Genomic DNA, 12,770 nt, shown 5'->3' with positions numbered 1-12,770 from the left:
GCCAGGAAAGCAGGCGCCAGGCAGGGCTCGCGTGGGCTCTCAGCCACTTCCGCGCGAGTCCTCCCGCTCCTCGAGGGCGAGCTCCAGGCAGGACGGACCCAGGTGCCTTGCCTGCACCACACTAGACCTCCATTTCTCCTGCTCCTCCGCCGACTCCTGGATCTTTCCTTGGTGAATGATGGTTTGGGGGGCGAAGGGGTGGGTGTCTCGGTGGGGGAGGGTCCTTAACTCCTTCAACTCTGGGGCGAAGTGTGCAGTCGTTACTTAGCCCTTTCTCCACTGTCCCTGTCCCAGGCATTGGAGGCTCCAAGGCTCCACCCTGGCGGACAGGGTGGGGTGAAGGTGACAGCTAGCTGTAGCTTGGCAAAGAAGGTGAGGGAGAGTCAAACGGAAGCGCCTGCTGTCTTCTCCCCGACTCGACCCCATCCTCCCTGGCGGCCCCCTGCCCACACGTTTCTCTCCCCCCTCCCCCCCTCCTCCAACACCAGATTTTGAAGTCCCTTTTATGGAGAGAGGGAGGATGTCACGTACCCATTAGGATTCTCTTCATCCTTTTTTAAGGGAGTTTGGGCGGCAGTAGGGGGTGTGAATTTTTATACAATGCATCCCTGTCTTCACTTTGAGAGCTTCTTTTTCTCTTACTGGCCATCTGTCAGGCGGTGAGAGATAGAACAGTGGGGGAGGGGACCGCTTCTTTTCCACCCAGGCTGACTCCTTAACAGACAGCCCATGGTCAAAGACAGGGACCTCACAGAGGTGCCTTGAGTCCCCAGATTCTTTTCACACCGCTATCACTGTCCTCAGGAGGAGGGATCTGCTCTGAATGCCCTATTTACTCTTATCCTCACCTTTGATAGCCAGCAAGTGTAAACCTGAGTGTCCTCAGCTAACCTCAGAATCCATTGAATAAAAGGGCCATGATCAGGCTTCGGGCTAAAGAGGTCTCCTCTCTGCCTGCGAGCCAGGTGAGTAGAGAAGAGAGACCTGCAGGTGAGTAGAGACAGAAACAGGGGTAGAGAAAGGAGAAGACAAGAATGAGGAAGATGAGGAAAAAGTAGTCAAAGGCTTGGGTTCAGGAAGTGTGTGTGTGTGTGTGTGTGTTTGTGTGTGCGCGCGCGTGTCTCGGGGAAAAGTAAATTCAAAAGAGAGGATGACCTTAACCGCCTCAACCTTTTCCTTTCTCTGACTACAGATCTGGATCAGAGTTGGGGGTGAGTGACCAAAGACCCCAGCAGCACCTGGTCGTTCTCCTCCCCTTCCACTTCAAGCAGAATGTGGAAGGAAACAAAAGGGTAAATCTAGACAGTGACGTTTACCGACTGGAACCTCTTTTCTCTAAGCATCCTCGTGGAGATAAAGGATTCTGAGAGACACCTGGTCCCCTACCAAAAGATTCTCAATACTTGTACCATCAAAGAATATCAGAACAGAAAGGATCCCCACAGCTCACTGGTCCAGTCTTGGTTTACAGAGAAGGACCCTGAGATCAGAGAGGAGGACATCTGTCTGTGGTCCTTCAGCAAGCAGGGAGAGCATCTGAGACCAGCGTCCCAGCCTCCCCATCCTCAGTCCAACACTCTTCCCCCACCCCACACTCCTTCTGCTTGTGCCTTCCATTCTGTGACTAACCAGGGAGGAGGGAGCTGAAACAGGCTCCCACCGAAATAGGCTGCTGCCTGTGCGTGATTATGTTGCTATGAGAACCCCAGTGGGTGTGTTTCCTCCCTTCTCTGTTGAAATCTTTTGCTTTGCTTGGCTTCTCCCCAAGCACAGATACGGCTCCCTTTGGAATGGGGAGTGGAGAGGCTGAGAAGGAGAGCTGTATTCTCATGGCAAGAGTTTTCTATTCCAATCCATCTAACCCAGAACCAACCTGGGTCTGAGAAAGTCTAGGCTCCTGGGGTTGTGCCACAGTGGCTGGAGAAGGACTCGAGAGAACCACATAGAAAGTGGACACTCCAGCCCCTTGTTGAGCCTTCTTGGAGCAGAGAGGCACTGCCCCTGCTCTGCAGCCTCCTACGTACAAATTTACAAGCAAAATAACTGTATCTTTAAGACACCAAGTGTGTCATACAGTGGGAGATTGCTTGAACACCCACCTTTTAGATTTGTAGAATGTGTGATGTGTGAAAAGTACCCAGCACACAGTAAGAACTTCGTAGTACCGTTTTCTCATCACCTCCACCATTCTGGTGCCTTCAGTCTTGTTCCATCTCCTCTGCATCAGTACAGTTAACATATTCTTTCACGTGGCTTAACTGGTTTAATCACACAGAACTGACTAGGCATTTCTTACATGCCTAATTTAAGCTGGACAAGAGGCAACAAAAGACACTGGGCTGATTACTGATGAGTTTGTATTTCATCACCTTGGATGCTTTCAAATGTATGAACTTGTGCAGAGCTTTTGAAGACCTAGAGGTGACAGAGGTACAAAGAATTAAAAAGGGTGTGAGTTAAATGGCTAATATGGGACAGTAGATCCTATCAGATAAACAAGTCTTTAAGTCATAACTTGCTTATGTTATTATGCTTAAGCTAGACCTTCAACCAAAGAAAATACATTAAGCATACATGTAACATGCTTTGAGTAATACCTGTTAACATTTGCTAGGCTGTAGCCCAGGCAGGTGAATTAAACTTCATGGAGCACATTTGCAGATCATTGATTCTTTTAGACTTACATGCATTTCCATCTAGTCCTTTTGGCAGCCCTTTGATACTATTGTAATAGGTACTATTACCATTCCCATTTAACAAATGCAAAAAGTCGGGAGCCTAGAGCATGGCTCGTGGGGTAAAGAGTCAAGAATGAAATCTAGGATGTTTAATTGCATACATAACATGACCCTCAAGAAGTTATTGAGCTTCAAGGAACAAGATAGTACTGGCTCTCAACTTTGGCTGCACAGTGGAATCATCTAGGAAACAAAAATACCAGTGTTTTGTTTCCATTACCGGTGACTGATTTAGTGAAGTTTGGGCATCTGGATTCTAATGACTCTAATTCTAATGGATGGTCACAGCTGAAGACAAATGGATAAAGATATCCAGAGACTAAAAGAACTGCAGAAGAAGTTCCCTAAACCACAGGCAGGGCACTTTAAGTGCCCAAGAACTCTCACACTACGGAAAGGTCTGTATCCAGCAAGGAAGTAGTTCCCAGGAGCCCAGACTGAACAGGGGCAAGTTGGCAGGCAAAGTTTGGAATGAGATCATTGGAAAGGGCTGAACTGGAAAAGTTATCCAGCTTTTTGGGATGCCATAGAAGAAATGAGTTTCCAGTTACTCACATATTCAGTTAGAATACTTGGTTAAGATGTAGAGGAGGTATAAACATTAGAGGCTTGAACAAGACCTTTAAGTTTCCTCTGGCCTCCTGCTAGACGCCTAAAAATGAAGACTGTAGCAGTTCAACTCCAGGGTCCTACCCCGCCTTTCTTTGCTTCCTATCCAAATTTAGAGACCTAGAAGCAGGACATAGCTTCTCTAGGCTGGGGACCGTGCTCCCTGGAAGAACTAGGACTCTAGCTTATTCCAATGTGATAGCTGCAACACGGGGAGATATATAAGACATTTCATGTGGCCTCCTCCCTACCCCTCTGCACATGGCCAGCACTCACATATGGCCATGGCACGCTGCAGTGAGTCCATGCCTCCTAAGAATCAGGCCACAGCCATTATCCATCACCACCTTATGGCAGCTAACCCAGCAGTGCTGAGTGTCTTCTGGGCCAGATGGGAACCCAGCCAAGGCTGCAGCAGTCAGTTACCTGGCTGAACATCTACGCAGCTCCACACCTGGGCAGTTCTGCACAAAAGCCTCTGCAGCTCTATTTCTCTTTAACCCAAGGCCAAGTATTTCTTAAACTACATTCCAAAGAACAAATCAAAAGACTGCTACAAGTGTCTACAAAGCAATTTGAGTCTCATTAAAACTGGAATGTCATTTCTTCCTTGCTCTGATAATATTTGATTAATTCATTGAGAGTTTGAGCTGCTTATAATGCTATTTGGTTTGTTTATTTAATAATATGTGGGAAGCACTTTTGTAAATTCTGCACCGATAGTTTGATCACTGGTGTTTTATGAGTCTAAAAAATCAAATCCTCTTTCTCTCGGATAAGAAGGACCCATAAGAGACCTAGATATATATTTTCCAGTGGCCTTTGATGGGACCCAGACCTCGTTAAAGGGGAAACACAGAAACGAGCCCTTAAGGTACTGAAATATTATAAAATGTTGTCACAACCAAATTAGTTTTTTCTGCTTAGTGGGGATTGTACACTCCTTTCTTTCTTTTAAGAGTGCTCATAGGGGTCATCTTTTATGGATAATCTCTCTTGAATCTCTCAAAGCCATTCACTTCCCATTCAGTCAATCTCGTGCAATAACTCAATGTGTATTTTTCCTATGATCCCTTATATAGCAATGATGATAGTTAAGCACATGTTAGGCATTCCAGACTAAAAGACAAAAACTACACCTCTGCTCTCAAAGACACTCACTTTCTTTAAAAATCAACTCTAATACAATATGTGCTATAATAGACTCAGAGACCAGCAGAGACCTTATAGATTGGTTCTTTTGGCTAAATACAGCTGTAATCAATAGTTTATAGTCAGGTAAGCCTGTCAAGAAAGATCTATTGATACAGCCAAGGAGCCCCTGGAGGCTGTAGGTCCTACACCAGCAGCATGATAGCTTCCATTCAAGTACGACTGGGACACATTCTTTAGCCAGATACCAAGGTTCTTATGTGCCTGTGAAGTATTTACAGGTGAGAGGTTTTACAGCACTGATGCTCCAGTGCACCATATCCTGACACAGCTTGGGGCATAGCCCACCTCTAGTGCAGGGCTGACCTTTGGTGTTTTGGGGGTAGCCCCACCTGAAAATACACAGTGAGCACAGGCAGCTGTGATTCAGTCCATTTCCTGACTGGACCATTTAACCACTTTGTGCTCCAAAGATTTTTAAAAATTTAAACTTTGTCAGATTTTTTAATATAAAAATTTGTTTGTGCACACATATATAAGAAGTAAATTATGTATGTGTGCAGTTAGTACATGTTGTATAGAAATGGAATTGTACTCAGAAGGGAGAGAGGAAGAGGAAGTAAAAATTATTAAGATGCGATATGTATATAAACCGATTCCCCAAGATGAATGTAATTATTATATATTATAAACACATACTAATTTTTAAAATGAAATGTGTTTTCCTCATTAAATGATGCATTATAAGTGTCCTTCTAGGTTATTACATGTAGGCCCAAGTTATTATTTTTATGAAGATGTGTAACTCATTGAGGAGAGAAGCCTCATTCTTCTTACCTCCACCCCAATTGAGGCACTTTCAAGTTGCTCTTGTTTGCCTGTTGTTCCAAGGAATATTACAATAAATGTTCTTTTAGGTATGCTTAGTAAACAGAAGCTTTTATTTCCATGACAGTTTCCTAAAAGTAATATGATTTTAACATAGGTTGCCAATTCCTTACCAAGTTGAGATCTAGAACTGTAGCCTGAACATTTAGAAGGCATGGACCCAACCTTCCTTCCTTTATCTACCCCACCGTCAAGTGCAAAAACACCTACTGGATTTGGTTATTGAGGAGGAAGATCAGTGAAACACAAGACACAGTCATGTTTGGCAGGTCTAACAGTGCTTACCATGAGTCCCCCTAATTTGGAAGCCACTCTCTTCACTTCCCAGAATAGCCTCCTTTTCCTCTCTTTTAGAGCAATGATTGCTGCATTCAGAGTTGCCCGTACATGTGACTTACCTGTCATCCCTCAACTGTGGGAAAGCTTACCATATAAATCCTGCCATTTAAGTCTATCAGTGTGAGATAGGATAAAAGAAGTAAAACTACATAGAAAGGAGACAAAGACACTCGTGATTTTGAAATTGTACTTTTAAGAAGATTGCAACTTCAGGACACAATTAAAGTTATCCAAGGTGATCCATACCTGAACTCCCTAAGCTTGTCTATGCTTTTTTCTTCAGGCCCGTCATATCAAAGCCCCTTAAAGATACTTTAAGATCATAAATTAGCTTAGTTGATAAAATAAAGGGCAGAAACACAAATTCGAAAATTTTGAAGAATGTTTTCAGGCAAAATATCTTAGATCACCTATCTTAAAAAAAGATACAGTAGACTGAGTCCCTGCCTTTCTCCTGTAAAATGGACCATTCTTTTATGTATAAAATGAGACATTTTCATTCTACCTGTGTGTGGACCGTCACTTTTCTCCCATAAACCAAGCGCAAACTTTCTATAGATTCACAAATTCCACAGATTTCCTCCACCACCAAAATCCTATAAATATTCCCAGTTCCAGGCCATACTTGTGCCTCTCTTTTCAGAGCCCACACTCTATTTGTGTACTTTAAAAATTCTGCCTAAAAATCTCTTTATGTTTCTTACTGATGCATCTCTCTTGAAATTCTTTTTCTGTGGTGGAAGTAAGTAAACCTGTAGCCTCCCCTGTGGGTGGGGTAAGTCTAGGTTTCCCATCTCTACTTTGAGGGACCTCCTTGGGTCCTGTGTGCCAAAAGGTGTTCCAGAATGCGAGGGAGGCCAAGTGAGGAAGGAGATGAGGACACATCCAACAGCACCTGGGGGAAAGAGTAAGCTAATATCTCCGTGGGCAAATGGCTCACTGGTGGTCACTGAGAGGACAAGACCAGCAGATGTGGAAGTGCCCAGCACTGTCCTGGGGCACAGTGTTCTACAACAGAGCTGTTTCCTTCCCACATCTCTGCACTGATGTGAGACAGGATGGCGAAAACATCACACCAAGAAAAGAGTCAGGCAGCCCCACAGGCTAGTGTCCTCTGTCACTGCGGAGCTGTGTGGGCTCTGGAAAGTTACTTGATCTCTCTGGACCCATCGCCTCCTCTTTAAGAAGGAATTTGCCTGAGGGGAGCTCTACATCCCCTTCCTGCTTTGTAATTGTATGCGTGTTGTGAATTATGATTCTAACTATATCCAAATCACAACAAATGTTGCTCCAAAGCATCTCACGGAAAAACTCATATGTGGCTACCAGAATAAGGGCTGGACAGCTGAGGACCCTCTCCATCTTGTGTCTCTAAGAGTGATGGAAGGGAAAGTTCCACTGGGTCTGATGCTGTGAAGGTGGCCTAAGGAGTCATGCTGATCACAGTGGTCACCCAGTTCTGTCTGGGCCCCTGTTTGGCCTCAGAGGTCAAAAGGTGTATTTAGGGGTTTTGGTTTTTGATTTTTTTATAAAAAGAGAATCTTTGACTCTAGCAACCTCAAAGACAGAACCAGAAATCATTAAAAGCCATCATGACTTGTATCTCATCGCTGGTCCAGGGCAGAGCTTCCTAGGGGAACCAATGAATTCCTCCACATATAGACTCCTGCACAGTAGGTCAGGGTAGCTCTATCGGTTTATCAGCTCCCAGTGACCCCTTGGCAATGCATGAATAAGGCAAATCATCAGACTGTCCAAAATTTACTTCTGATTCATTTCATGTATTTGGACACATACAAAGAGAATTTCTACCTATTTTATAATTCTTGACTACAGAAGTTTCAAATTAATATGCTGCCCAAGGTACACAAGGAGGGTTACAGGATGCTGGAGAAATAGCCAGTGTGCTGTCCCTCCTGGAACTATCCCACCCTGTGGTGAATTCACCTGCAGAGAAACAAAAATCAATCACCCTATTTGTGAAACTTTCAACCAAAAGTCTACATAAAGTGGGGTTAGGGATAGTTCAAGTTATTTCACAGGAAAAACTGCATAACGATTAGGTGACATTTTAAAAATCAGTGAAAGAAGAGTTGTTCTTGCTTCTTGGCTCTGCCTGGTATCCATTTAATTCTAGTGCAGCGGTGGCTGCCAGCAGCTGGGTTTTCCTTCCACTGGGAATAAAAGACACCAGCAAATCCAGAGGGCTAACTCCTAACCACCATGGTTCTTCTTCCCAGGCCCTCAAGAGTTAGATGGAACCTCACATTCTCAGAATGTGGACTTCAGGCCCAGGCCCCACCACAGGCAGGCACGTGCCAAGTGACCTGTGTGGGCACGGCCCACTCAACCCTTGTGCCGATTTCAAACATCAGTGACATTCTTACGCCTACTTTACAGAACAGGAAAGGATGATTCACAGAGGCTAAAGGACATGGTGATAAAGGGTTAGAGCTAGGTCATGTGCAGAGGAGAGGACTGAACCTGCTTAAACCCATGTCTCCCATACACCATAATGGAAAGACCCAGACCTTGGAGCTCACAAGCTTGGTTTAAATCTGGACTCCGATATTTACGTAAGTGGGACACATTGCTTAACTTCTTTGAGCCTTCAAATTCTCATCCACAGAAAACAGTGAGCCTGGTAAAACCTGCTGTTTAGGGCTATTATAAAGTGCCTAACCTAGAGCCAGGCTCATTGTAGACTCCCCAAAATAGGACAATGAGTTGTGGCACACTGCTAAGTGTGAGTGAATTAACTCAACAAAACTGTATCCACTCAACAAAACTGTATAACTCAACAAAACTGTTCTTCTCTCAGGCAGGAAGACAAGTGCAAAAAGTACACCTCAACCCTAGAGGCCCCAGTATCTGTCAACCCAGCAATGGTTCTTGACAGGGCACCTCCGCCTAAATGGCACCTATCAACCTATATTCTCACTGTAGTGATGTGTGTCACATCTGCTTAGTGATAACTTCTTTCAGTGGTGTCACTTTGGGTTGCATAATGTATTTGCAGGTATGGAAGATATTGCTTTTTTGTTTTGTCTTTAACTTCAGGAAATTTTCAGCTTATACAGTGCCAAAATCTGCCACCCAACTACATCAAGCTTAGTTAATGCATCCTGAGCAAATCTGGGATTAATCACAGGAAGGAAGTAAAGACCCAGCACTTTGGCAAGAGGATAATGGAGGCAAAGGAGAGTAATGATATCAGACTAACTCTGCATATATGCCCTCTTTTCCAACATGCAAAGGAGATCTGGTTTTGTCTCCTTCCTTCCTTCCTTCCTTCCTTCCTTCCTTCCTTCCTTCCTTCCTTCCTTCCTTCCTTCCTTTCTTCCTCCTCTTCCTCCTAACCAATCTATTATCATCGCATGCAACATGATAGTCTATTGCACATTTAGATTGGTTTAAACTAAATATCTGGAGTGCTTTTGTTTTTGATTTCATGTATTACTGGGGGTGGGACCCAGGGCCTCAAACATGCTAGGCAAGTGCTCTACCACTGAGCTATCATCCCAGCCCTTTTTATTTTATTTTGAGACAAGATCTCACTAGCATGCCTAGGCTGACCTTGACCTTGCAACCTGTCTGCCTTGGTTTCCTGAGAAGCTGAGATTACAGGGATGTTCCACTCCATCACACCTACCTTGTGTCTTTTTTTGTTGTTGATTTTTTTTATTTTTTAAATTTATTTTAAAAATAAAAGAAGGAAAACATAACAAACAGACATCCATTTTCAAAATAGCATAAGAACAATACAAGCAATACAGAATTACAGACAAAGTGGTAGGTAATTAACAATAGTTGTTGTATTATGTATTGATATCTTCAAAGTGGTTTCTCAGGAAAACAAATAGAAACATGCAAGACTGATCAAATAATTAATCATTAACTGTTCCTTTCCCTAAAGTGGTAGAAGTCAGTAGTGCAACTATGTTAGCTATCCTGTATATACATACATACATAATTTCTCCTTCTTTCTTTTCTCTTTTCCCTCACCCCAGTTGCTCTTTACTTTTGAGCATTCCCCTGTCATTTCACAATGTCTGTCATACCTCCTAATTTTTATTCCCTCTTCCAGGTTTTTACACTAGTAAGACAATACGTTGCTTACACGTGGAGGTCTGGTTTATTTCACTTATGAGTATGATCTCTAGTTGTGACCATTTACCTGTAAAAGCCTTGAGTTTATCTTTCTTTATAGCTGAGTAATATTCCATTATATAAAAGTACCACAATTTTTAGCTTGTGTGTTTTCATCTGGTTCAATAACAGGTCTTGGAAGGTTCATATCATGGTTTCTGATCAGAACCACCAGAGAACATTTGCTCCCTCCTTTCTGCCTCATTTTATCTCAAGTCACCTAAGATGAAGACTGGGTTTCTTCCTCCATTTTCCTAAATGTGTTCCTAAGTCCTGAAACCATTCCTGCTACTACCCTTTTCCAGATGGAGTTAGAAACATAGTTTCAGTCCTGTAGAACTATAGTCTAAATTGGGGTAGACAAAAAAGGAAAGCGATTGGATCAATGAAATACTAGACCATTTTTGTCTCAGTTAAGACATAATGATCTAAGGGTAACTCAGGTATCACCAGGCCACTACAGCCTGTGTCATACTAAGTAATATGTGTTTAAATTTCCTTTTCTTGACCCCTTTTGCAACAGAATCCTTTATTTACCACCACTCCCCCTGTAAAGGCTTCCCAAGTGTTTCTAGGGGGCCTTACAGGATGCATCCTGTCTATTCACATGGAATCATCTTTGGCCCCTTTATTGTTGGCTCCCCTTAGGTCTATCTTAGCTCCATGTCTTAGTCACTTTCTGTTCAAACAAAATACCCAATACCTGCAATTTAAAGGAGGAGAGGTTTATTTTTGTTCATGGTTTTAGTCATTGGTCAGCTGGCTCCAAGACAGAACCATCAGGGTGGAAGAAAGTGGCAGAAGAAAACTGTTTACCTAGTGGCAGCCAAGATTCAGAGAGAGAAGGGAGGAGCCAACAACAGGGACACATCCTTCCAGGAGAATCCACCAGTGAGTATAGCACTCCATGATCCATCACCTTTCCTACATGCAGGATTTGGGGGGACAATTTAGATCTGAATCCTAACAGTCAATGTCCAATGTCTTGGAGGTTTCCTTGCTCCTGCCCAGGTTGACAGTGAGGACGCTGGGGCTGTGCAGAAGTGTGAACAGGTCTGATGAGCCTTCAGGCCCGTGCCTGTGTTCAGAGTGTCATCAGGGAATCTGGAGAAGCAACTTGTACCATTTTTGGCCTCAATCCTTCCGTTCCTCTCTAAGAGCACAAACTCCACTGTCAGAGTATCATAAAAATGACACATCCTCTCCTCTTCATTTTGGTCTGTTCCTCTGTCCTCCACTCATGGAATAATAATAATAATACAAACTCCCCTTCTTTAGCCAGAGACAAAAGTTTCAGTACTAGTTAACTTGTTAGTGGAAGACTTTGGGCAAGCAAGGAAGAGGTTCTCACAGAGTCTTGATGCCTATTGCAGAAAACCCTGGATCAAGTGTCCCCTGAGGGCACAGGAGTGCAGGCAGCCCTGTCTTTCCCTCTGCCTTCCTTAACATTGGCTCAGTCTTTGAAGGGAACTTTCCAGTCACATTCTGTCCCATGTACCTAGTCCAGCAGGTGGTAGCATTTATTGAATGTCTGCCACAGAGTAAGGACCCATTCTTGCGTGCACCCCAAATCCATTCTCATTGTAATGCATTCCAAAGTCACACTTTGTCCTGGCATCACCACAGTTGGAAATCACCTGTTCTGGAGAAGCAGCTCTTGCCATCTATCAGCTATCACCTGTTGGTGGATCTGCTCTACATGAGGAAATTCTGGAAGAATACCCAATCTCCAAGTTACAAAAGAGTGAATCTTTAATGGTGGAAGGTCAAGCAACAGCTACAGTCTGATGTCACCATGATCTTCGGCTTCCATATCCTTCTCAAAAATATTAGCACATGTGCTAAACAGCCCAATTTTTCCCATCTCCTCCCCATTTCTCTGTGTGAGTTTCCTGTTGGTAAAGTAACAGCTGAGAAATGGAAAAGATAAAGAATCACAAAAACTGTACTATATCACCTACAGAAGCCTTTGTTGGAATTAGGCGACAGATCTCTGAATCTGAACTATACTTGCTGGGTCCATGACCATGCTTGCTTACAGGCTCCATCATTGACAGAGGAGATGTCTAAGAAATGCTTGCTAGATAGATAAATAAACAGACAAAAACTTATGAGCTTGAAAATCTCTTCAGCAGCACAAAAGCAAAACCCTAGCACCTATGGCCACACCAGTCTGTAGGCTCCAGTTAAAAATGGGCAAGATGGGCAAAGTCCTGACCAAGACTGGATATGCCCCTCCCCCTTTCTTACCTTTTCCTACACTATTGTGCTCAAAATCCCATCAAGGCCAGTTGTGCAAACATTACAAGAGACTGATTCTTTGCTGCAACCAATTAGAAACTTCCTGAAACCTGGCTTTCTCCTCACACATTTGCCTTTTGAGCATGAAGGAGACATAATTAGGCTGTAATCAGAAAGCCCCAAGTTTGAATCCTGGATCCTGTTACTAGACATAAGACTTTGGGCAAGTTACTTAACCTCTCTCTAAACTTCAATTTCCTTAGTCTGTAAAATTTCCTAGTCTATAAAATGGGGATAACAATGAGTACAGTGCCAAGCACAGTGTCAGGAATACATTCAGAGCTCAATATATGTTTATCCCAATCACCCTGCACCCCATTCTGTCATTTTCTTCTTTCCTATAATCCCTAACTGCAGCATTGCTTATCAAAAGCCAGAGGGTACAGTGATCACAAAACCTTGGCATGCAGCACTGGATGGCCTGGAGTTTATGTACAGGTCTGGGATGAGGCTACATCCAAACCACCTGCTTCGTCTTTGAAAAGCACTATTAGAAGTGGATGCTGTCAATAACCCACATAGTTTCTTAGGAATGATGGGGGTTATGGGGGAATATTCATGATCCTTTAAAATGGGATTTTTTTGCTCCCAGGA

The 12,770-nt window shown here is 43.5% G+C and overlaps 1 long non-coding RNA gene across 3 annotated transcripts in view; it reads left to right on the top strand.

The window, feature by feature from the left end:
- The window catches only part of LOC102026093, a 4,264-nt gene extending 315 nt beyond the window's left edge, over nt 1–3,949 (top strand). The window contains exons 2-4 of one of the 3 annotated variants that reach the window (XR_001232933.1): nt 295–372; nt 858–965; nt 1,193–3,949. This is a non-coding gene — a long non-coding RNA (uncharacterized LOC102026093). Of the gene's footprint in view, nt 1–48; nt 373–857; nt 966–1,192 lie in introns of those variants that run through there. The other 2 variants (XR_260047.2, XR_001232934.1) reach the window with 2 other exon arrangements.
- The last annotated feature ends 8,821 nt before the right edge of the window (nt 3,950–12,770 follow it).

Source organism: Chinchilla lanigera, unplaced genomic scaffold (genome assembly GCF_000276665.1).
Source record: "Chinchilla lanigera isolate Chin_1 unplaced genomic scaffold, ChiLan1.0 scaffold00012, whole genome shotgun sequence".
NCBI classification, from domain to species: domain Eukaryota; kingdom Metazoa; phylum Chordata; class Mammalia; order Rodentia; family Chinchillidae; genus Chinchilla; species Chinchilla lanigera.
Note: the sequence above shows the minus strand (reverse complement) of the source record. Positions and strands in the feature narration are given on the sequence as shown.